At 37.7% G+C, this 24,122-nt stretch overlaps 1 long non-coding RNA gene across 2 annotated transcripts in view; it reads right to left on the bottom strand.

Moving 5' to 3' along the window:
* LOC135320279 (uncharacterized) overlaps positions 1-24,122 on the bottom strand; it is a 150,725-nt gene that overhangs the window by 124,208 nt on the left and 2,395 nt on the right. For both annotated transcript variants that reach the window (XR_010379532.1, XR_010379531.1), the window contains exon 2: positions 19,898-19,978. This is a non-coding gene — a long non-coding RNA (uncharacterized LOC135320279). The remainder of the gene's footprint in view (positions 1-19,897; positions 19,979-24,122) is intronic.

Raw genomic sequence — 24,122 nt, 5'->3', positions numbered from 1 at the left:
TGAGCTTGAGTCCAGCAAAGTAAGCTATCCCGGGTTCTCTCTGAGCCAAACCCTCTGGAGGGCTTCATTTTAAAATTCAAATACAGGGAGATTATTTATCACTGTGGTTTTGACAGTGACAAAATTGCCCCCCTTGAAGAAGACAAATTGGCAGTCTCACAAAAGAGGAAGTGATTTTTAAAAATGTATTTATTTATTTACTTTGTATGGGAATTAAGTTCTGCAAACAAATGCCTCTGACTGCTGGGGCTTAAAACATGCTCTATGGTGTTCAAATGAAAAAGCAACATGAACTCCATGAATGCCCATGGTCACAGGGAGTGGGAAGTGTAGCCATAGTAATAAGAACCAAAGTGCCAAGGAGTAGCAAACCAATGCCCAGATCTATAAGCCGGCTGAAATTTCTACCCTAGACTCTCCACATTCCTGCTGGAAAAACATCTTTTTTCTTTTTCTGAAGTGTAGTCAGTTTACAATGTGTCAATTTCTGGTGTACAGCATAATGTTTCAGTCAAACATATACATATACATACTCCTTTTCATATTCTTTTTCACTATAGGTTACTACAAGATATTGAATATAGTTGCCTGTGTTATACAGAAGAAACCTGTTTATCTGTTTTATATATAGTAGTTAGTACCTGCAAATCTCGAACTCCCATTTTACCCCTTCCCACCCCCTTTCTTCCTGGTAACCATGAGTTTGTTTTCTATGTCTGAGTCTGTTTCTGTTTTGTAAGTAAGTTCATTTGTGTCTTTTATTTTAGAGTCCACATATAAGTGATATCACAGGGTATTTTTCTTTTTCTTTCTGGCCTACTTCACTTAGAATGACAATCTCCAGGTCCACCTATGTTGCTGCAAATGGCATTATTTCATTCCTTTTCTATGGCTGAGTAGTAGTCCACTGTATATATATACACCACTGCTTCTTTATCCAGTCATCTATCAGTGGACATTTAGGTTGTTTCCATGTCTTGGCTATTGTAAATAGTGCTGCTGTGAACATTGGGGTGCATGTATCTTTTCAAATTAGAGTTCCCTCAGGATATGTACCCAGGAGTAGGATTGCTGGATCATATGGTAAGTCTATTTTTAGTTTTTTGAGGAATCTCCATACTGTTTTCCATAATGGCTGCACCAAACTACATTCACACCAACAGTGTGGGAGGGTTCCCTTTTCTCCACACCCTCTCCAGCATTTATCATTTGCGGACTTTTTAATGGTGGCCATTCTGATTGGTGTGAGGTGATACTTCACTGTAGTTTTGATTTGCATTTCTCTGATAATTAGGGATATTTAACATTCTTTTCATGTGCCTATTGGCCATCTATATGCCTTCATTGGGGAACTGCTTTAAAAAACACCTTCTTCTTGATCAGACTCACGAAGGCCTGTGTTTCTGTGACATAGTAGGATGCAGCTAGGTAGCATAGGGAGAGAACTGGCTTGTGTATGGGACATCCAGTTTATCCTCCTGTCCGTAAGAGCCTCGGGGTCCATATGCTGCAGGCTGAGGCAGAGGAGAGAAAGGAGCTATTTCTTATCATCAACCAGCTTCCCAGCTCTGGCAGTTTTTCATCAGTTTGCATAGCCAGGAATAGCAGGTATATTTCAGAAGCATATGGACCACTGCCTCACTTCCCCAACACACACATACCCTCATCTAGCATTCCCTCTAGGCCCACTCTATGATAGACATTCCCATCTGCTTTTTAGTACTGAAAAGTTCACAACTGGGGATCTATTCCTTGGATGTAAGTCCTTGTTTCTTAGTAATATGCATATAATTCTGGGATGTATATAACACCTTAACCCCTTAGCTTTAGAATTTAAATAAACCCACAGTGTTCACTGAAATTAATTACTTTCAAATAGTCACAAAATTAAAATGAATAAGGGCTATCAATCACTTATACATTACTGAATACATGTAGGGAGAGAATTAAGCAAAGAAGGACACAAAAAGGGGAGACTGTGTGATCTCCACAATGATCAGGTCAATGGAAATGAAAACTGCCATTATTCTATTCAACCCAACCTCTCATTGCCATAAAGAAAGAAGATTCCACACAGCTGTTCATTTTTTATATTTTCTAAGGCATACACTCTTCTATGAATGAAATATATAGTAAATAAATTTAAAAAATAAGATTCAGATTAAATATCCTGTTTGGGAACCTAGAAATGAAATTCATCAGAAAACTCTTCATGATTTTATCCATTTGGCCAGTAGAGATATCATTATATGGCATTTCTCCAAGTCCCCAAGCTTATTTATATCACTTTGCTATCCTCATAACATCTGTGCTCTTAGGAGAGTAGGAATACACTTCACTGAATACTTCTCTGTGTAGCTGGGAGAAGCAGCAATAAAAACGTGGAAATGTAAGCACTGTCACATTGGGATCACGTAGGGAATGCGGAACACTCATAAACAGTTGCTTAGAGCATAACTTGGAGGACAAATTTGACCATTTTTATAAGCTGTATCACATGTGATATAATTTAATGTAGCGGTATTTCCAGGAAGTTATTGTATAAAAGCACCCTAACAAAGACGTGAACCAAGATATAAAATATATGTGAGAACAAAAGATATTCATGTAACGTTGCAAATATGGCAAATGCTGGAAATATCCTAAATGTCTGTTAGTAGATTAAATAAATTATGGCCTGTTCACACAATGGAATATTATGTAGCCACTGAAAAAATTAAGTTTATATGTAATGATATAGAAAGGTACCCAAGATATTTTATTAAGTAAACTGTATGCATACTATCATATATATATTATATATACATACATATTATATATATATGTGTGTGTGTGTGTGTTTATTTTTTTTACAAGGAGAAATGGAAGGCACCTATTCATGTAGTTACCTCTGAGGAGAAGGATGTTGGCATGAGAAAATTTTACTCTACATTTCATAGTCTTCTGAACTGTTTCAATTTCCTTTCTAGTAGTGACCATTCGTTACTTCTATAAAATAATAACAACAAAATAAATAAAAATAAAAGAAAAAAAGATCAAAGTGAATTGTCCTCCTGGAAGCATACTTGGGTGTCACTTGGGCCTCCAGTCTCTCTTTGACAGTGGCCATACTGGCTTAGAAGAGGTCAGAATTGCCTTCCCTGATGTGTCCTGAGTAGCAGTGTTCCTACAGAGGTTATAGATTCGTCACCATGAAATAATATCTATCTTATTTGAATCAGTGTCAATTGCTCATAGCACTGCTCAGGAGTAACAAGTTTTGTTAGCTCATCACTCCCACTTCACATTCCTATCAGGGGTGCAGAGGGGAGAGGCCTCTAAATTTAGTCCTTTCAATCTTCAAGAGCTGCTTATAAGGTGTGATGAATAAGTTGGTGTAAATCCCTCCATGTCTTACAAAAATGTATAGTTTGTGACCCTATCTCCTATTTAACCTTGCCTTTCCAGGCAGAAGACTAAGAAATCTTTCCATCTGCCTTCATATAGAGAAACCTCCTGTTTTTCTAGTCATTTTAGCTGCCCTTTTCTGGGCACCTTCCAGCTCCAATATGAGTTTTTTGAGAGGTTTCAGAATCAGAATTGCAAATGGTTTTCTCAGCATGGTTGTGCAGGGATTTTATACTGTGTTCCCTGTTTTGTTTCCCGTGCCTTTTTTCTTGATAAGTCCCACTGCTTGGCCAGCCTTTTGGAACAAGCTATCCAACTCCTTTTAGCCATTCTTCTCCCTCTGCAAGACACCAGACCTCTAAGATGAAAAAGGGAAACATTCAGATGTTTCTAAATCATAGAATACCAGAATAGAACTCAAAAGGTTATTAGCCATAATCTTGAGCAAATCTCCCATTTAATAAATGGCAGCAACTGAGGCCCAGAGAGGTTAAGCAAGGACTCCAACTTAAACCTCCCAACTTCCATGCCGGCCCCTTCTCCATTTCATCTGTGTGCAGGAGAGACATTAAAAATATTTAATAGCTGTATATAACTGAGGCATCAGACTGAAGACCCACCCGAGTGTTGGGGTGGGTCCTGAAGGCACCCTGCTGTGGTGGACAATAACTCTTTATTTGCTGGGTCAAAGAGTGGTGTGTGGAGTTTCAGGGGATGGACAGAGGTGACTGGGGTGGCAGGAAGGGGGCCTTGTGGAGCTAGCAGCATCTCTTCACCATACAATATGGAAGTTTTTCCAATATGTCAACAATTGGGACAGTCATCCCAGTGTGTCCAAGCTGTGTAGCACTTGTGTCTATATGGTCCTTTGGTCTAATTTAGATAAAATGTATATATATATATATTTTTTTTCTTTATTTGAATGCTTTGATGTGTGAAGACTCAGAAGGAGTCTCTGGCAAAGTGATAGGCTTTAAATCTTTTACAATTTAGGCATCAGGAAAATGACTCCCAGCTACTCTGAACATTATACATAATTAACCAAATTCTAGGGGTCTCACACATCCAGTCGCATTACAGTACTGCAGCCCTTTAATATCAATCGTAAAAGTGAGATATTTAAATTGCAAAATAGATACATCTACACAGAAATGAGAGCTCCCTGAAAATGCATGAGCTGATGCTTATCCGTCTTCAAGGAAAAATGAGTCACAGTAATGTTTCCCTCTGTGCAACAGATTTTAAATTGTGATTTATGAGGTTTAAAAGCAGCTAAGTATCCCTTGTCAGTAAGACTATCGCGAGGTTGCTTGATGGAGACCACTTTGTACAAATTACCCAATCAACTCAATTCCCCTTCCTCAGATCAGAAGAGTAAGGAAGACGCAACCCCAGGAACGGGTGGGGGGTGGGGGGCCTGTGTGAAGAGGCTCTTTGTTCTCTTATTCTGTTTGCCTCCCTCCAGCTCCTCAGGAGGTGCTGCATGAGACACAGCATACGTGCAAGCCAAACAATAGAATGTACAGAAATGTTCCTCCCCCGCCCCTACCTAAGACCAAAACATCTCTCCCACAGCTTGAAATCCCAACATTCCATTCTCCCTTTAAGAGTCCCCAAATGCACCAAATTATTCCTGATGAGCCATAAATACTTCTGTCTCTGGTAACCCTTTCTCCCACAAAAAAAAATAAAAAAATGGAATCTGGGTTCTCACAAAACAAAATGATTTTCTCATCTATTTATTTAATAGGTCTTTCAAAAATGTCAGCAGTTAAATTACACTTAGTCGTACTTTTAAAGAAATAGTCTTTATTGAAAATAAAAAGATTAGATGAATAGAGGTATAGAAGCAGCTCAACAGAGTATCTGTTGAATGTTGGATGAGTGAAAAATTAATCAATATGTGTGTCAATTATACCTCAATATACTGTTTAAAAGATCAGTTCATAGGAACTTGCATATTTCCTGGGACTGGGAACTTCTGATGTCAAATTCCGTATCATACAGGGTTCAATCAGAGAAGCAAAACCACTGCATGCACAAAAGGGATTTGTTACAGGGATTTGACCTTGCACAATTGCGGGAGCTAGTTAAGCAGTCTCTGTAAGGTTGTTGTCTTTGCCTCTGATGCTGGAGCTTAAAAGGCCACAGAGCAGGCAGTGGGGGAAGGGAAGATGGATATGAAATGAGGGAAAGCAAGAATGAGTTGGAACCCACGAGGGCCAGCTGAAGACCACAAGGCTGGGCTGAAACCTGTGTCAGTTCTTGTTGCCTCTGACCTTTGTAGAATGGCTGTCCTGTAGAAGCTGCGGACCCTTCATCACTGAGCTGAACCCACACACCTGGCCCCGCGGTAGAAGCAGCTGAAGGAGGAGCCAGGGGAAGATGGAGCAGATGAAAACCCAGCTGCTGTCTCACTTCCACGAGGGAAGCTAGCAGATTGTTGACAATGTGTGTGAGCTACAAAATGGCTGCTCTTCTCTTTTTCTCTCTAAATCTCATAAAAGATTCTCTCTTGTGGCCCATTATAATCAGAAACATGTAGGAAAGGGATTTGTGGAATATGAAGCCCAGCCTAGTCAAGGTAACACATTACAAAGTCACCATACTAGTCACTGTATTTAGGGAAAGGAGAGGAGTGTTAACAGATTTCTGAGAACAGATTTCTGAGTGTCAGAAAAATGGGACTGAAGGTCTTTGCCCAGTAGGGCAGAGAAGAGGGCAAGGGTGCTCAAGGAGGGAACAAGGTATACAGTTGCCCTCCCTCCTTTCATTCATTACAAATGTGTACTGAGCATTTACAGTGTGTCAGGCCCTATTTCAATTATATTTTTTCAGACAGCCACACTAATATATTCCTTTCCAGTATGTTCACCTTGCACTGTGATCTTGAAACTTCTATATCAAGAGATGTGATCTCCGTTCACTCCCTTTAATTCTGGGCAGGACTGTGACTCTGGCTGAAGTGACACTACATGACTTCTGAGGCTAAGTCATAAAGGTTATGAATTTCTGGAGACTCTCATCACTGACTTAGTCCCCATGTTATAAAGAAGCTAAATTCTCACGGAGAGGTCACCTGTACATGTTCCAGTTGACATTTCCAGCTAAGATCTCTGCATCAACCACCTAGCATCAATCACTAAGTATGTGAATGAGTTTTCAAATGATTCCTGCCCTCAGTCTTCAAGTATCACCCCCCAAAATTGATGCCAAAATGCAGCAGACAGATGAGTCTTGCTCAAATTACAGATTTGAGAGCAAAATAAATGTTGTTATTATTTCAAGCCACCCAAGTTTAGGGGTAATTTGTTGCACAGTCGTAATAACTGAAACAGGCTCTTTGCTAGACTGACGGGGCATAATGACATACACGTGTTATTATATGGAATCATACATAATTACCTAAATCCTTTTGCTGTAATGTTGGATCCATTGTCTTGAAGCTAAGTTTTTAATCAGTACTTTTGTACAAATAATGGTATGTTTTTAACTTTTTATCTTCAAGTAATTGTATATTTGCATGCAATTTTAAGAAATAATACAGAGAGATCACATATACTCTTCACCTAGTTTCCCCCCATAGTGGTAACATCTTGCCTAACTAGAGTACAATATCACAACCAGAAAATTGAGATTGATGCAATTAACTGATTTTATATAGGTGTTTCATCAGTTTTATATAAAATCATTTGTGTGTGTGTCTATTTAGCTCTATGCAATTTTATCACATGTATAGTTTCATGTCACAATCATTATAGTCAATAGTCAAGATACAGAACAATTCCAACACAAGGATCTCTTATGCACCCTTTATAGCAACAGCAACCTCTCTCCCACTATCGCAACTACTCCCAATCCCTGGCAACCATTAATCTGTTCTCCATTTCTATGATCTTGTCATTTCAAGAATGTGATATACATGAAATCATATAGTATGTAAACTTTTGAGATTATCGTTTTTCACTCAGTATAATTCCCTGGAAATCCATCCAAGCTGTTATGCATATCATTAGCTTGTTCCTTATTGTAGCTGAGTTGTATTTCATGGTATGGATGTCCCATAGTTCTTTAAGCAATCAATCATTAAAAAAAAAATATATATATATATATATAACTGAATCACTTTGCTATACACCAGAAACTAAAACAATATTGTCAATCGACTATACTTCAAAAAAAAAAAACAATTGGGTTGTTTCCTATTTGGGGATATTATGAATAAAGCTCTATGAACATTCATGTACAGTTTTTTTGTGAATGTATATTTTCATTTCCCTGGAATGAACGTACAAGAGTGAAACTGATGGGTTGTACAGTAAGCATATGTTTAGTTTTGTAAGAAGCTGTCATACTCTTTTCTAGAGTGGCTCTACCATACATTCCCACCAGCAATGTATGAGTGATCCAGTTCCTTTGCATCCTCACTAACATTTGGTGTTATCACTATTTTGAATTTTAGACATTCTGATAGGTGTGATATAATAACATATTTTGTGATATGATTTGATCAGATGTGCACAAACTCCAGTACCTTCTTGTTTATACTCATTTGTATGGTGGGGGGGGGAGGCTCTTTTTTTCACTACTACTTCTTTCCCCTTGATCATCCTCTTCAAAATGGAGAAGACAGTGAGTTACTTGGGGTCTGTAGCTAATGGCTGGCTTAATTTTCTTATAAATCATCCCTAATAGATATGCAGAGGCAGAATTCACTGCATTGTTCCAAAAAAAGATTTAAATAAATTTTCTACAAGGTATTTTAAGTAAATGAGGAATTAAAGATTAAGATAAGCTTGGGAAAAGATTAAATCTGGAATAAGGTTAAATATATAAAGCGCATAAGGTCTCCTGCAACTGAGTCACAAATTTGTGCATTTATAGAGTTAAGAGGGAGATGTACTAAGTTACCTAGTTCACAACACTCATAAAGAATTGATAAACTGGTAGCTCAGAAAAGGCCAGCCTGGTTCTGAGACCAGAGTGAACATTCTCCCAAGTTTACAGAGGCCACACAGGTAATGTAAATGAGTGAAGCAAATTGAGACTACGATGATAAGGGAGGATGGTGCTGGGGCTGTGTTAAACTGGAGAAGCCCACGCACAGTCTAAGGGCGCAGCCACCTCAGCTCTTGCTGATATTGCCAAGAGGGTAAAGTAAGCCCAGTGTATCCAGATTTTCCAACTCTTAAGAGAGGCTATAAAGTCAGATTTGTAGGAATTATCTCCTGATAATATATCAGCAACTATGTCAGTTAAAATACTGGCTGAACAAACACATCTGCAGTCCAGAGTTGACCTACTACTGTCAGTTAAAAACCTCTGGCCTTGAAAAATAGGCAGGGACATCTAATGCAAGACAATCCTTATAAATATGACCTTTCTCTTTATCAAAGTTCAGCTTTGGGTAAATATTGAATGTCACTGAGTTGGTGGTTATGCTTTCTGACATGTATACAGTATTCATATTGTCTGTGTAGTTGCTCAAGTATGGTGTCATATACTTTCCAGAGCCAGCAACTCAAAGCAAGAAGAGACTAATTAGTGTGTGACCTTCAATTGTTTTTGTTTATCATTTGCTCAGGATTCAGTCTTAGGAGAGAGCATCATATGAGCCAAGCTCAGGTCAGTGTCTCCATCCTGGCTCTTGAGGTGGGCAAGGCAAGGAAGGACTGAATGCCTTTGGCTTCCAAAGGGTGAGGCAGGAACCTGGAATTATGTTACACCAAGACCACCCTAATGAGGAAGAGATAGTCCACAAAAGAAAAGTAAGGAACTCTTGGAAAGTGGCAGTGGATGCTGGGCAGCTGAAAACAACAAAGGTCTACCAGAGAGAACACAGGGCAGAGTAGTGGAGGGCAGAAAAGGTCCCTTTCCCCTTCTTGGCAGGTTCTTAATCGACTGTATTTGGAGCTTAATAATCTTTTCAGTGATCCCATTATTAAATGCATCTCAACAACAGCTCTGAGTAGCATAGAGGGACCATCAGTTTATCTTCTTATAAGTGACCTGTTCTGTATCTCATTGTATTTTTTAAGAGTCCAAGTACTTTCTGTGGAGGTTAGCAAGAAGCTTAGAACAAATATTGAAGAGCATCATTTTGTGGTATGTACTTTACACATACAAAAGTTAAAAGATTAGGGTGACTTGCACAGATCATAGGAACACAATTGTACTAGCAAGATATACACCATGGTCATCAGAAGACAGAATACAGAGAAATTTAATTTCCAACATACATGGTGCCAGAATAAATGTTTTACTTTCATAGAAATATAACTTTGGTGTTGCCCACTGTGGCCTTCTAGGGAATAAGGAGGCCAAAATATGAATTTGAAAATTATAATACTTCTGAAGTTTATTTTAATTAAAAAATGTCCCAGTCTTTCCTATATGAGTTTTCCCCAGCTTGAGAGAAACCACATACTGCTATGCTAAAATATTTTTGGTATTCAATATGAACTTCATTGTAAAAGTTTTTTAGATCAGTTAATGTGTGTGTGTATAGTCTGTGCGAATTTTGACAACTGCCTCCTAAATTTTGATTGTTATATCATAGCTTTTTAGACTCAGTTTTAAATCATTTGCGCATGTCAGCTAATTCCAAGTACAAGTCTGCTCCATAGGCATCTTCACTTAGTCAAGACCTTTTCAACATAACACTGAGCTTCACAAAGTATTATTTTCACATTGTATCACAAAAGAGAGAACTGTATCTTCAATGTTGAACTTTTAAACTGAATTTTCAATTGAATTAGTAATAATGCCATATTTTTCCCTTTGACAGAATGAACTTCTAAAAACTTTACTTTGATTTCATGAATTAGGTAAAAATAAAATTAAACCATGACTGAGATTAACAGATTTTCCATTTGAAACGTCCTTGTTCAAGGAATGAACAGCCTCATCAACCAGGAGAGGAAGGGAAGCTCTATGTGGTTTGGAGAACTGAGTTATCTGAGTCCTACATGTTTCCATTCCAATTCCTGGTATTCGTTCTCTCCCAATCCAAATATAACTTTTATGTAAAATCTCTGGTAAACCAATGTTTTTATACAACAGCCTAAGAATCAAAATTTGACTTTTGTTTTAGTTCTCTCAGCCCAGTGGCTGCAAGGGATAAGAGATGCTTTGAATAAAATCATAGAAATTCCACGAATTTCTGCTTTTGCCTTGATACAAGCTCTCCTCCTTCTTTAAACTGTGAAGTTCAGCTAGAAGCAACTAGCTTATACCGCATATTTGGAATTTCTTAAGCCTTTCATATTATTCTATTACAACTGCCTTTACATCCCTTAGAACTTTACCCAAAATAAGCCTGTTGTTCCTAGTGAGCACAGATAATACTTCAATTAGCTATTTGATTGATGCATGTCTTGGACTGACTCAGTGCCAGTCAGGTTTTCAGAGACATCAACAACGATTAAGAGATAATCAATCTGAGATTTCCCCCCACCTTCCTGAGGATCTGCTGCCTGCAACCATTTCTGGTGCCATTTTCTTGATCAAGTTGATTATTAAGCAGAAAAGTCACTCATTCATAGTTCTCATAATTGCTCAGAGGGCTGCAGAACTGGGCTGGAAGCTTAACTTCCAGGAACAGAACTTGAAACCACACCTCAAAATAGACTTGATAAGCTACTGTCACTGATCAACAGGGGAAGCCCACATTGCTGCCATCCTGATGCCAGGTCTATGGCAGGAACTCAGTTTTGCAACCATCAAGAAACTACTGTCATTGCCACCACTAGAGACTAGACACATCTCCAGAGGAAACAGCAGCATCACAGATTGCTCACTTCTAAACCAGTGTCTCACATGAATGCATCTGTTTGACAGGGTCAAGGTCACGTCCCTACACACTGGACACAAATAGGGCTGTGAATTTGAGTTTTTACTCTTATGTTGGGAAAAGTGGACTCAGATATGGAAATTCCCTCATTTTGGTTATGTACTGGTGTGTAACAAGCCACCCAAAAAACTTAGCAGCTTAAAGCAACAACATTCACTTTGCTCACGAATCTGCAATTTGGGCAAGATTTGGAGGGGACAGTGCATCTGTCTGACTCAGTGTCACTGAGGGCTAGAATCATCTGACAGCTCACTCACTTACATGTCTAGTGATTGATGATGGCTTTCGGGTTGTGACTTTACCTGGGACCTATGTGTCCTCTCCATAAAAAACCATACTACTTACCCCTACTCAGTTTACTTTCTACATTCAACTGTATTTGTTAGCATAAATTTAGTATTCCAGTAGACTGTTGCCCAGGAAGATAAAAGTTGCAAGTAAAATTATTGCTCTTTATAGGAACTTCCTGAAAGACCTATCACTCTTCAATAGAAGAGTTTACATACCAAGATTCTTTGAGCCTCTAACCTCAAAATATTCACCTCATGGCCACCAATCCTAAGATCGTTACCCAAACTGAATCAAGCCCCAATTTGATAGACCCACTTTAAATCAACCTCCCAACTCTCAATATATTACCAGATATACTGTCTTCCCTCTCTGAGACTCTCTCAGATTCCATGAGGTAGTGGTTTAAGCAATATACTCAGCTTTGTCTTATCAATGTGTTGTTCTGGCAATATCTGGGAAGCCGGTATTTGATACCGTGGTGGGGCTTCTTTACAACATGATGATTAGGTTTCAAGGGTGAGCATCCCCAAAGAGAGAGCTATGTAGAAGTGATACAGCCTTCTATAATCTAGGGTCTAAAGTCACACAGCATCATTTCTGCCACATTCTAGTCACTGAGGTAACTACAAATGCTCATCCAGTGTCAAGAAAAAGGATACTAGACTCCATCTTTTGATGGGAGGAATCAAAGATTTTCCAACAGATTTTAAAACCAACACATTCTCCAACTGTAGAAAGACTATCCAAAAGCTGATGGGCAACCATGAGTATGAGGACTATGATGAATGCCCTCTACAGAAGGTATACACCAAAATACTGACAGTGTTGAGCTTAAGCAGTAGAATTATAGAAGGATTTTACTTGTATATTTTCTGAACTTTCTTCAATGAACACATATTCCTTAATTTAAAAGAAGATATGCAAACACATCCTCAAATCTAAGTTCGATAATAAAGTAGGAAAAAAATTCAGGATAAAATGTCAAACAGAATATCTTGTAACCTATTTTTTTTTTAATTTCAACAGATTTATTGAGATATAATTTTATATTATAAAATTCATTTGGTTTAACTGTACAATTAAATACTTTTTAGTAAATTTATAGTTTGTAACCATGACCAAAATTCAATTTTAGGACATTTTTACCACCCCAGAAAGATCCCTCCAACCCACTTTTAGTCCATCTCCATTCTCACTTCCAGCCTATGAAAACATTATCTAATTTCTGTCTTTATAGATTTGCCAGTTCTCATATAATATGTAGTCTTTTGTATCTGGCTTCTTTCCCTTAGCACAGTGTTCGTGTAGCATGTATCAATCCTTTATTCCTTTTTATTGCTAAGTAAAATTCCTTTGTATAGATATGCCACAATTTGTTTATTTACTCTCCAGTTGATGAGTATTTGGACTGTTTCAGTTTTTGACTATTATAAATAATGCTGCTATGAACATCCACATATAAGTCTTTGTGTGAATGCTGTTTTCATTTTTCTTGGGTAGATACCCAGGAGTAGAATGGCCGGGTCATATGATAAATGCACGTTTACCTTTTTAAGAGACTGCCAAACTTTTCCCAAAGTTGCTGAATCATCTTACATTATCTTCCACAAGTGTATTAAGTTCCCATTTCTCCATATCTTCCCTAACACTGTCTAATGTCTGTCCTTCTGATTGCAGCCATTCTTGGGGGTGTAAGGTGGTATCTCATTTTGGTTTTTATTTGCATTTGCCTAATGACTAATGATATTCAGCATCTTTTCATGTACTTCTTAGCCAGTTGTATGTCTTCTTTGGTGAAACATCTATTTAAATTTTCTTGTTTTTAATTTTATTATTTGCCTGGTTATTGAGTTGTAAGAGTTCTTTATATATTCTGGATATAAGACTTTTCAGATATATAATTTGCAAACATTTTCTTCTACTCTATAATCTTTCTCCCAGTCGGGGACCTAGATTTTATGGTTTCAATAGTATAATTATCACCAATTATTTGATTTTGTTCATGGAATGCACCAAATTTGAAGAAGACTGAATTAATGAGAAGATGTGCTTTGATAGAGCTCTGTTTCTAAGGTTTGAAATTGAAAAGGCTATTGCAGTTGTCTGATAGCTGGCAATAATGTAGTAACTTTGGAAAGCCTGTTAATTATATCTTGACCACCAACTTGCATCAGGCAAAAAAATAAAGAAATCATATACAAGATGACTAAATACATCTCGAAAAAAACAAATCAATATATTTAGTACATGTCTCTCCCACTGGTTTAAATTCCAGCAGCACTGAAAATTGTTTTGCCTTGATTGTCTAGGGATTGAACATCAAAATGTAAAAGCATATTTTCCAAAATGATAAACCAAGGGTTTTCTGAGATAAGTGTTTCGTATTTCAAAAGGAAGGTCAGAGTTCTGGACTTCGATTTCACAACTGAAATGTAAATAATTTTAACATTTTATCTGCATCTGGATGATTTTATCGATGTAAAATAAAGCAAGTGGCTCAATTTGGCAAACATTTATTGAGCATCTGTTAAATGAGGCCTTTGCTAGATGTGGCAGGGAATATAAGGACAAGAATAACTGCTCAATTGTGGCTTACTAAACAAGGTAACAGATAACCTAAGTGGTGAGATGTGCAGGACAATTTTATGAGTTACTACCGATAAGCTCAGGTCTGTATTCTGTTAGTGAAGAGTAAAATTGTACAAGAGGATATAAGAATAACTCACTTTTCACTGGGTCCCCAAAGGATGCGAAAACTCAGTAAATTCCAAATACATTTATGTTCCCAAGGACTTAGAAAAAGGATGGAACAAAAGTAACATTTTTCAATCCTTAGCACATCATCTTTCTTGAAGACACAAAATTGGCTTCAAGGGGCCCATTCAGGGTCACACCTGCCTTTGGGCTTGGGAGACTGATGTCTGACCCTCTCAGAAACAAGTCCTAAGGTTGGGAAACATTTTTTTCAATTATTAGTACATTTCCTTATACAAAGGAGAGGACTGAACATGTGAATTTTATTATTTTACCTCCAGTTTTGAGAAAGTGGGTATTTTGTTTGCTTGTTTATCCCACCAGTGCTTGAACATAAATATTAATATTTCCTCCATTTTTACATAAAAGTTAGCATATACAGTGTACTGCATCTTGACATTTTTATTTAATAACATATTTTAGAATTTGTAGCATATCAGCACATAAAAAGCATCCTCAATCTTTTCATATTTGCATAGCATTTTATTGTGGGGATGTTTCTTAAACCAATCCTAAACTGATGGACATTTAGTGGCTTCCAAACTTTTAACTATTACCAAAATTTAAAAAAACCATAATGAAAAACCTTGCATATACATTTTGTTATATATGTGTGTGTGCACATGTGGTAGATAAAGGTACATCTTGATGCCTGTAAAAAGTCTCCAAGTCTCCTTAGGTCTGCTTAGGGACACTGTATTATCTATATAAATTCGGCTACAAAAGAAATACTTGACAGAATAAGCGAAATGTATATGCACACATGTACATGTCCAGAAGTAGAATTCCTGGGTCCAAACTGCATGTGTAATTTTGATGAATACTGCCAAATTACCTTTCATAAGAGATATACTATTTTCCACCAGAAACGTATGTGGGTGCTTGTTTCATTACAGAGAGGGTCAAAGTTTTCAATGAACTCAGTTATTTTTTAGCAACAACAAAATAAATCCCCAAAACGAGAAATTAGTTTCACAGTCCCTCAGTGAGAATCAGGCTTTATTTTTTCCCCTGCATAGGCGAGTTCATTCTCCCAATTTGCAGACTGGCTAACCCAAGTGCAAATAGGCTCTTATCTAAATATAGGCCTCAAGTTATTACATTTAAAAAATTCTTTTCTTCTGGTTTCTGCAAAAATTTCTGTTTACATGATACATTTCCTTTTAACTATTTCTCCTTAAAAATTTGAAATATTTGATCCATCAGGACAGAATGGTGGTAGCTCCAAACGGAGAGACAGGCTCACATTAATATACACTATGAAATCATTCCACCTCTTTACTCAAAGAAGAAAGGTCCCTGGAGCTTTCTTCTCCCTTACTGTCAGACACATTACCAGGTTTTGAGATACAAAGAACTAAAACCCCCTCACACATTTATAATTTATCTTTTTTACGCTTTTCCACATAACTAAAAATTACTTAAAATATAAAATCATTCATTTAGAAAAAGACTTTTCAGATGATTTTCCCATAAAGAAAAATTGATTTGGTTTTATTCAGAGAAAAACACAAAAACAAGCTTGGCGGTACTATTAACATAGCTTAGTTTAAAATAATGACATGAGGTTGATCAAAAATTTATAATGCTTTGATATATAACCCTACATGGATAAGCAAAATTTGGGGTCCTATTAATGCATGGTGTTATAACAATAACCACAATAACTCACATTTTATGGTGTTTGATAGTTTACAAAGCACTTCCGTGTACATGATAGCAATTCCAGCTGCTGTTAGTTATATAAACCAGGTATTTTGATAACTACACACTAGAAAGTATTAGTCTCTTTTCATCCAAGATGAGGGAAATGAAAATGCATTATTTGCTTAAGGTCGGAAAGCCACTGAATGGTAAATCACAGAGACAAGAAGTAGAATGGTGGTTGCCAGGAGACACGGGGAGAGGGGAATGGGGAATTATGGTTTAATGGGGGTAGAGTTTTAGTTTTTCAAGATGAAAAGAGTTCTGGAGATGGATGATGGTGAAAGCTGGACAGCAATATGAATGTGCCTAATCCACTGAACTGTACTTAAAATGGTTAAGGTGCTACATTTTCTGTTCTGTGCATTTTATCACAATAAAAAAAAAATGGGAGGAGAAAGCCAGTGGATGGTGAAGCTGGAATTTGATTTCATTTCAGTCCAACTTTTTCTTTCTACTCAGGGTAGTTATTATCCCCATGTTACAGATCAGGGGACTAAAGCCCAGAAGGACTGAACTGACTTAAGTTACATAATTATTAAGTGGCAGAGTTGAAGTTCAATCCAGCGGAAGTGATTTTATAACCACAGGCTAAGCACAGGAAGTCAAAATAAAACCAAGGGCTCATCAAACTATTAAGGGTTGGGTAATATTGGGTTAATCTCTTTACTTGTCTGGGCTGCAGTTCACTCAGTTGTAAAATGAAGGGATGGATATAGATCAGAGGTTTTTTTTTAATTCAGTATTTTTGATCATGATGTCCAGTAAGAAATGTTTTATACTGACCTAGTACACACACGCACCCCTTGCCCTAGGTTGGGTTTCCCAGAAGCAGACCTTGAGATAAGGATTTGAGTGCAAGTGATTTATCAAGGCACAGTGTTATTACAACAACAGCCAACATTCATTGAACACCCACTATGCCAGAACAATTCCAAACACTTCACATACATCACCTTGTGAAGACAATAAGGTGACAACTATTAATAACCCCATTTTACAGATGTGAAGACTGTTAAGTGGCAGAGGTCAGGAGGAAACCCAGGCAGTCTGACTCCAAAACCTGTTGTCAAGAGGGCAGGCTCCTGCATCAGTCTGTTTGGGTTCAAATCCTGAGGCCAACAGTCAATCAATAAATGTTTCTAACTATAATCATGATATAACTCAATTATTGACAGCCATCAGCTCACTGATAGGAATAATTCTTACAAAAGGAAGTTTATGGTCAGGGTCATGTACATCAACTGAATTCAAAGGTTAACTTGTTGATAATCAACTCAATGTTCTGCTCTGCTTTAGTCATGCTGGCCCAGTCTTCACCTTAAATTCAGCCACTTAACCCATTTAAGTAAGATGGGGTTCTGGCCTGGGTTATGTAACATCTGCATGCTTGAATAGCTAAAGTACACTTCACTGTAACTAGAAGGAAGGAATTTCAACATACTCATTTTTATATATTGTGTTAATGAAGTGCAAAGATACTTCTTAATAAATGAATCTAATTAAGATATATTAGTCATCATTATGTAGAGAATATTTCTACTGAAGTCAATGAACACTAACCATTCTTTGGATTTCAAAAATAGGGTCAACAAACATTATGATATAAATGACTAAAAATGGTTAAAAAATTGCACAGAACCTGGATACCTGGAACTATTATCTTTTTGGCTGAATTCATTTGAGCCAAGTTTCCATCAATAATATCTTTTATGTCACAGGATAGATACAGGTATTTATTATGACACAGGTAGTGGAGTCAGAATAAAAGCATAACACTATTTTAATAAAAGGTTATGAGTAATCAAAGATTTATATACATAAATGAACTGAAAGCTGCCACCACTCTTGGGCTGGAGCCCACAAGCCTGTACTTGCTGCTGATCTGTAAGAGGTACTGTTACTGCCTCTTTTGGGGCTACTGCTACCACTGAGTAGAAGCCCAGGAGTCCATACCCTTACTGATGCTGTTAAAACTGCCACAGATGTTTTGGGAACAAATAGTTGCCTGTTGTCATTGTTGCTGCCCCTATTGCAATTGGAAGGACCCCTAGAGACAGACAGAAAGGCTACTCTCTTCTCCACCTTATCGTCTCTCCACCAGTGCCTCCCAGTAGCAAACCTAACAGGACGCAAGCTGAAAGGGAATATGAAAAATGTAGTGTGCTGGTTTCTAAACCCCTGTGATCCAGAGAACACTGAAAGCACAGCTGAGAATCAAGTGGAAAATGACTGCACAGTAACAACATTAATTTAACTAATCCCCCACTGCTGGGTATTTAGATTATTTCTTTGGAAATACAAAATGTGGAAAGCAAAGCCATCAATGGGATAGTTTTTGAACCCAATGAACAATGATATTTAATCTCTAAGAAAGGTATATAAGACGGGATGTGTCCTCCTTGAGCTCAGCAACAAATGATACGTAAAACAGTGGCTCTAAGTAGCTCTGCCCTGTCCCTCCACGAGTAGATTTGTGTCATAATGAAAGGAAGAACACTGGGGTTCTGTCCATGTGGACCTATAACACATAGTGCATTCCCATTTGGTTGAGATCTGAAGGGATTATTCTGAAGTCATAATTAAAATTTTTTGTTTCCCCAAATATACAAAAGTGTTACCAGCATTTCCCTATGTCCAACAGCCACAGGACAAATATAAAATCCCAATAACAATTTTTCAAAAAGCATTTCTAGGGTTTAGCCTCTATACACAGTGTTTCTTTTTAATAATTTTTATTATAAATGTCATACTGCTTGTAAAAAAAAAAATCAAATGAGCATTTTCAGAGGTGAAATTCCATCCTAATACCATTCAAAGATTATCATGTATGTTTCATCCTGATTTTTTCCTATGAACACTCTAACACATTATATCATTATATTCACAGAATATTATGATTCTCTTCTGGAATTTGTTTTCATAAGTAAAAATTACATATTATGTATTATATCTTGATGGACCTTTTGTTTTAATACAGTTAAATATACCTAATATATAAAAACTATATCATAGTGTTCTGTAGTATGGAGATGCTAAAATTTATTTTATTGTTCGTCTTCTCCAGTAGAGTGCAAGCTCCCTGAGAACAGGGTCCTGGTTTGGTCTGGTCACAACTATATTTCCAGGGCTTAGACAAGTACCTGGCAAATAGCAGATGTTTAAAATTTTGTAGAATGACTAAGCGGCAAAATACTATTGATGAATATTTGTATTATTTCTGTTTTCACTATTCCAATAGTGATTTTCACAATTAGCAACCTTATAAATATATGCTGTACATTTATTTTTGTAGGGAAAACTGATAGAGGAATTGCTGGGTCAAAAAAAAATGGAAGAACTTCAATCCTTCTCAAATTCCTCCCAACATGTTCAGGAAGTCTGCAGTGTGAAGGGAGGTGGCACTTGTATTTACAAGTGTGGCCTTCCTTTAGTGCTACCACTGTAGTCTCACAAATGCAGTCCTGTTACAAGGTGGCGCTGGCCTTTTCCTTCCTTTTAGCTTGTGCTGTTTGAGGAAGTTGTCTGAGCCTCTTATGTTTCCACCCCATGTTCTGAGACAATTCGACTGTCATTCTGCTGAAATGAGAACAGTACCCTTTGTCCCTGCAATTTTTGGTTAAGCAGGCTATACTGGCCGCAAAACTTTATGCTCCCAACATCTTTACGAAATTCTTTTCTAATCTAGTGTTTTTTAAAATTTGTTTTCCCCCAAGGCTCAGGGGTAAATGTCTACTGAGGAAAGACGAGGGCCTGCATCATTCATTCCACGTATAATATATCGAGCTGTTCTCAGAACAATCCTAACCGTCTGATGTTTACACCAAGGCTCCTTAGACCAAATCGGCAAAACTTAGGTCTTTCCTCTCTTTGGTTGAGTGCTTTCCTGAGTGGCTTTTGCAAACATACCTTTAGCAGGTCCTGTCTCAGTCCTGTAGACATTTCTGAATCCCAGCGTAAAAGTCATTTTGGGTGCTCAGGTAGGGACCCCTGGAAACACAAAGATATATTAATAAATATAGAAATTTAGATGGATGGATATATGCTCAAAGTTCATTTAAGCAAATTTTCAAAATAGTTCAAGGCTTCCCCTCCTTGATTCCAAAAAACTTTAATATTTTAATCTTTTGTATAGAGGGCTTCCTTTGTAAAATATTTTTCTTTATTATAAATGTTATATATAATCATTTAGAAATTTGGGGAAATAGAGTAAACATAAAAAATAGGAAATAAAATCACCTATAACCCCACCCCTCTACAGCTACCAGTGTGAAAATTTTCTTCCAATTTCTTTTCTATATATTCTTACATTTCTTAGTATTATAACAAAAATTTATCTTTGTGACTAAAAAAGTTCTTCATATACCTACTTTAATACTAATACATACTAATAACCATAAACTAGTCCCTTGCTCAGATGTACCATATATTGGGATTATGCATTTTAAAAGCTGTCCCTCAAATTTAGTCAGACTAGCAGTAAGTCATAATCAATTCCTCCTTTTCCTTCATGACCCAAACCCACTTAGTCCTGAGGGCTGTCTGTTCTACTTCTGAACAATTTCTTCTGTCTGTCCGAGGGGTTTCAATCCCAGCTAGAGTGTCTGGTGAGCTTTTAAAAATACTGATTGCTGGGACCCCACCACAGACTGAGTTAATCAGAACCTCTGGGAGATGAAGCCCAGGAATCCACAAGTCTAAAAGCTCCCCGATGGATTTCAATGTAGCCGGAGTTGAGATGCATTGTCCCCGCCCCTCCTCCAGCCCCACTGCCACTTCCCACAGCCCAGCCCTCTCATCAACTCCCAACTAGGTTATTGCAATTACCTCCTAACCCTTTTCCTGTTTCTAGTCTCTCTCTTCTGCCAGCTCTAATCCTGCATACTGCTTCCCAAATTATGTAGCTAGAACATGAGTCAGATCATGTCACCCCCCTACTGAGAGACCCCTCACTGCTCCCTACTGCCTAAACCAGAGTCAAACTTGGCCTGAGCAAGGTCCTCCTCCAACCTACACTTCTGCATCCTTTCCTACTCTGTGGCTTCTAGTACACCTCACCACTCATCTGAGTTAGCTTTCAGCTTTTGTTCATGCTGTTTCTTAGCCTGTAATGAGCTCATCCATTGCTCAAAGACCACTATTATCTTATTCATATTTCAAAGTCCATTTCAAATACCACATTTTTCTTCAATCAGTCAACAATCATCTACCAAGTGACTACTATATACCATCCGTCTGTTCAATAATTTTTGCGTTGCTACTATATCGAGGTACTGGGGATACAACAGTGAACAAAACAACCGGTCTGTGTGGAGATTAGTGGGAAAGGCGGACAACAAAACAAGCACAACGAATAAGAAAATGTTAGATAAGAGCAATGCAGAGAATTAGAACATAGAGTGACTAGGTGGCTATTTTCGACAGGGTGGCTATTTTCATCTGAAGTGGCCTTTCTGAGGAGGTGATATCTATAGTGAGATTCAAATGATAGAAAGGAAGGGACCAACCATTCAGAGTTTAAGGGGCAAAGCATCTAAAGATAGGACCAACCAGTGTGAAGGCTTTCAGGTGAAATGAAGTCTGATTGAAGAACAGAAAGGCCAGAGCAGCTGAAGCACCGGGGTAAAGGGAGAGTCATGGGAGAGGAAGGCGGAGCCAGCTCATGTATGCTTCCTAAGTCAAGGTAAAGAGTTGAAATTTGATAAGAGCAAAAATAAACAAATGTGACCTAATTAAACTTACAAGCTTTTGCACAGCAAAAGAAACCATGAGCAAAACAACACGATAACATATGGAATGGGAGAAAATATTTGCAAATGATGCGACTGACAAAGGCTTAATTTCCAGAATATATATAACAGCTCATACAACTTAGTAACAAAAAACAAAGCAAAACAAAAAAAAACCCAGTCCAAAAATGGGCAGAAGACCTAAACAAGTAATTCTCCAATGAAGACATACAAATGGCCAATAGGCACATGAAAAATGCTCAATATAGCTAATTATCAGAGAAATGCAAATCAAACTATAATGAGGTATCACTTCACACCAGTTAGAATGGCCATCAATCATGAAAAGAGAACCCTCCTGCACTGTTGGTGGGAGTGTAGTTTTGTGCAGCCACTATGGAGGACAGTATGGAGATTCCTCAAAAAAATAAAAATAGACTTACCCTATGATGCAGCAATCCCACTCCTGGGCTATATTGGAGGGAACTGTAATTTGAAAAGATACATGCACGCCAATGTTCATAGCAGCGCTATATGCAATAACCAAGACATGGAAACAACCTAAATGTCCATGGACAGATGACTAGATAAAGAAGTTGTAGTATATTTATACAATGGAATATTACTCAGCCATAAAAGAATAAAATAATGCCATTTGCAGTAACATGGGTGGACCTAGTGATCATCATTCTAAGTGAAGTAAGCCAGAAAGAGAAAGAAAAATACCATATGATATCATTCCTATGTGGAATCTAAAAAAAAAAAGAAAAAAGAAAAAAAGGGACATTATGAACTCATCTACAAAACAGAAACAGACTTGCAGACACAGTAAACAAATTTTATGGTTACCAGGCAGAGGGGGTAGGAAGGGATAAATTTGGGATAGTCAAAATTTGATTCTTTGTGCAATGATGGGAAATCACTGGAGGGGTTTAAGCAAGAGAGTGACATGATATGGTTTGTGTTTGAACAAGATCACTCTGGTTGCTGTGTGAACAATAGATTGAGGCGGTGACAGTAGGAACAGGGACCAGGTAGGTGCTTTGCTGGCAGTCTAGTTCTCCTTGAAGTACTTGTTCAATTTAAGGCAAATAAAACCCAAAAGCTCCCCTTGTTTTTAAGCAAAATATTCCAACTCTGATTTATTATCATCTAATAGGATCTGGATGGGTTGACCTCTCTCCAGCCTCCTGTACACTACTTTTGCCCCTACTGTTGAGCCTTGCTGAACTTCTGTCAGCTCCCCAAATGTACCATTCCTTCAGGCCACAGGGCATTTGAACTTGCTGTGGTTATATGTTATTTGCATGTATCACAAAATACACATAACATAAAATTTACTACTTTAACCATTTAAAAGTATACAATTCAGTGGCAATAAGTACATTCACAATGTTGTACAATTATCATCACTATCTAGCTCCAGAACTTTTTCATCACCTCAAGAAGAAACACTGTACCTATTAAGCAGTCACTTTCGATCCCCTCCTCCTCCATCCCCAGGCAACCAGACCATTAATCTGCTTTCCGTCTCTATGGATTTGCCTGTTCTGGATAGTTCATACAAATGGAATCATACAATATGTGGTATTTGTGTCCAACTTCTTTCACTCAGTATAAAGTTTCCAAGATTCATCCATATTGTCAGTATATCATTCCTTTTTATGACCAAGCAATATTCCATTGTGTGGATTTACCACATCTTGTTTATCCATTCCTTAGTTGACAGACATTTGTTTAGGTTGTTTCCACCTTTCAGCTACTGTGACTAGTGCTGCTATGAACACTCATGTATGTGTTTTTGTTAGAACACCTGCTTTCAATTCTTTTGGGCATATACCTAGCAGTGGAACTGCTGGGTGATATGGTAGCTGTGGTTATATGTTGAGGGACTGGAGATCAGTGAATCTTAGACATTTATTAGTTTCCCATGGCAGCTGTAACAAAGTACCCCAAAATGTGTGGCTTAAAATAATTCTTAAAATGTATTTTCTCACAGTTCTGGAGGCCAAAAGTCTGAAATCAAAGTGTCAGCAGGGCCATGCTCCCTCTGAGACTGGGCGCAATCCTTCTTTGCCTCTTCTTAGCTTCCAGTGGTGACAGTCAATCCCTGGCTCTCTTTGGCTTACAGTTACAATATTTCCATCAGTCACACAGCTTCTCCCCTGTGTGTCTCTGTGTCTTCACATAGCCCTCTCTCCGGGTCTTTTCTTCTTTTAAGGACACCAGTCATACTGGATGAGGGGCTCACCCTACTCCAGTATGACCTCCTCTTAAATAATTACATCTGTAACAACACTATTTCCAAATGAGGTCACATTCGGAGGTAATGGGGTTAGGGCTTTAACATGTCGTTTGAGGGGACACAATTCAATCCATGACAAAATGCCGGACATTGTTGTGCA

This window comes from Camelus dromedarius, chromosome X, assembly GCF_036321535.1.
Source record: "Camelus dromedarius isolate mCamDro1 chromosome X, mCamDro1.pat, whole genome shotgun sequence".
In the NCBI taxonomy this organism is placed as follows: Eukaryota; Metazoa; Chordata; class Mammalia; order Artiodactyla; family Camelidae; genus Camelus; species Camelus dromedarius.
This window is presented reverse-complemented; position numbering and strand designations above follow the sequence as displayed.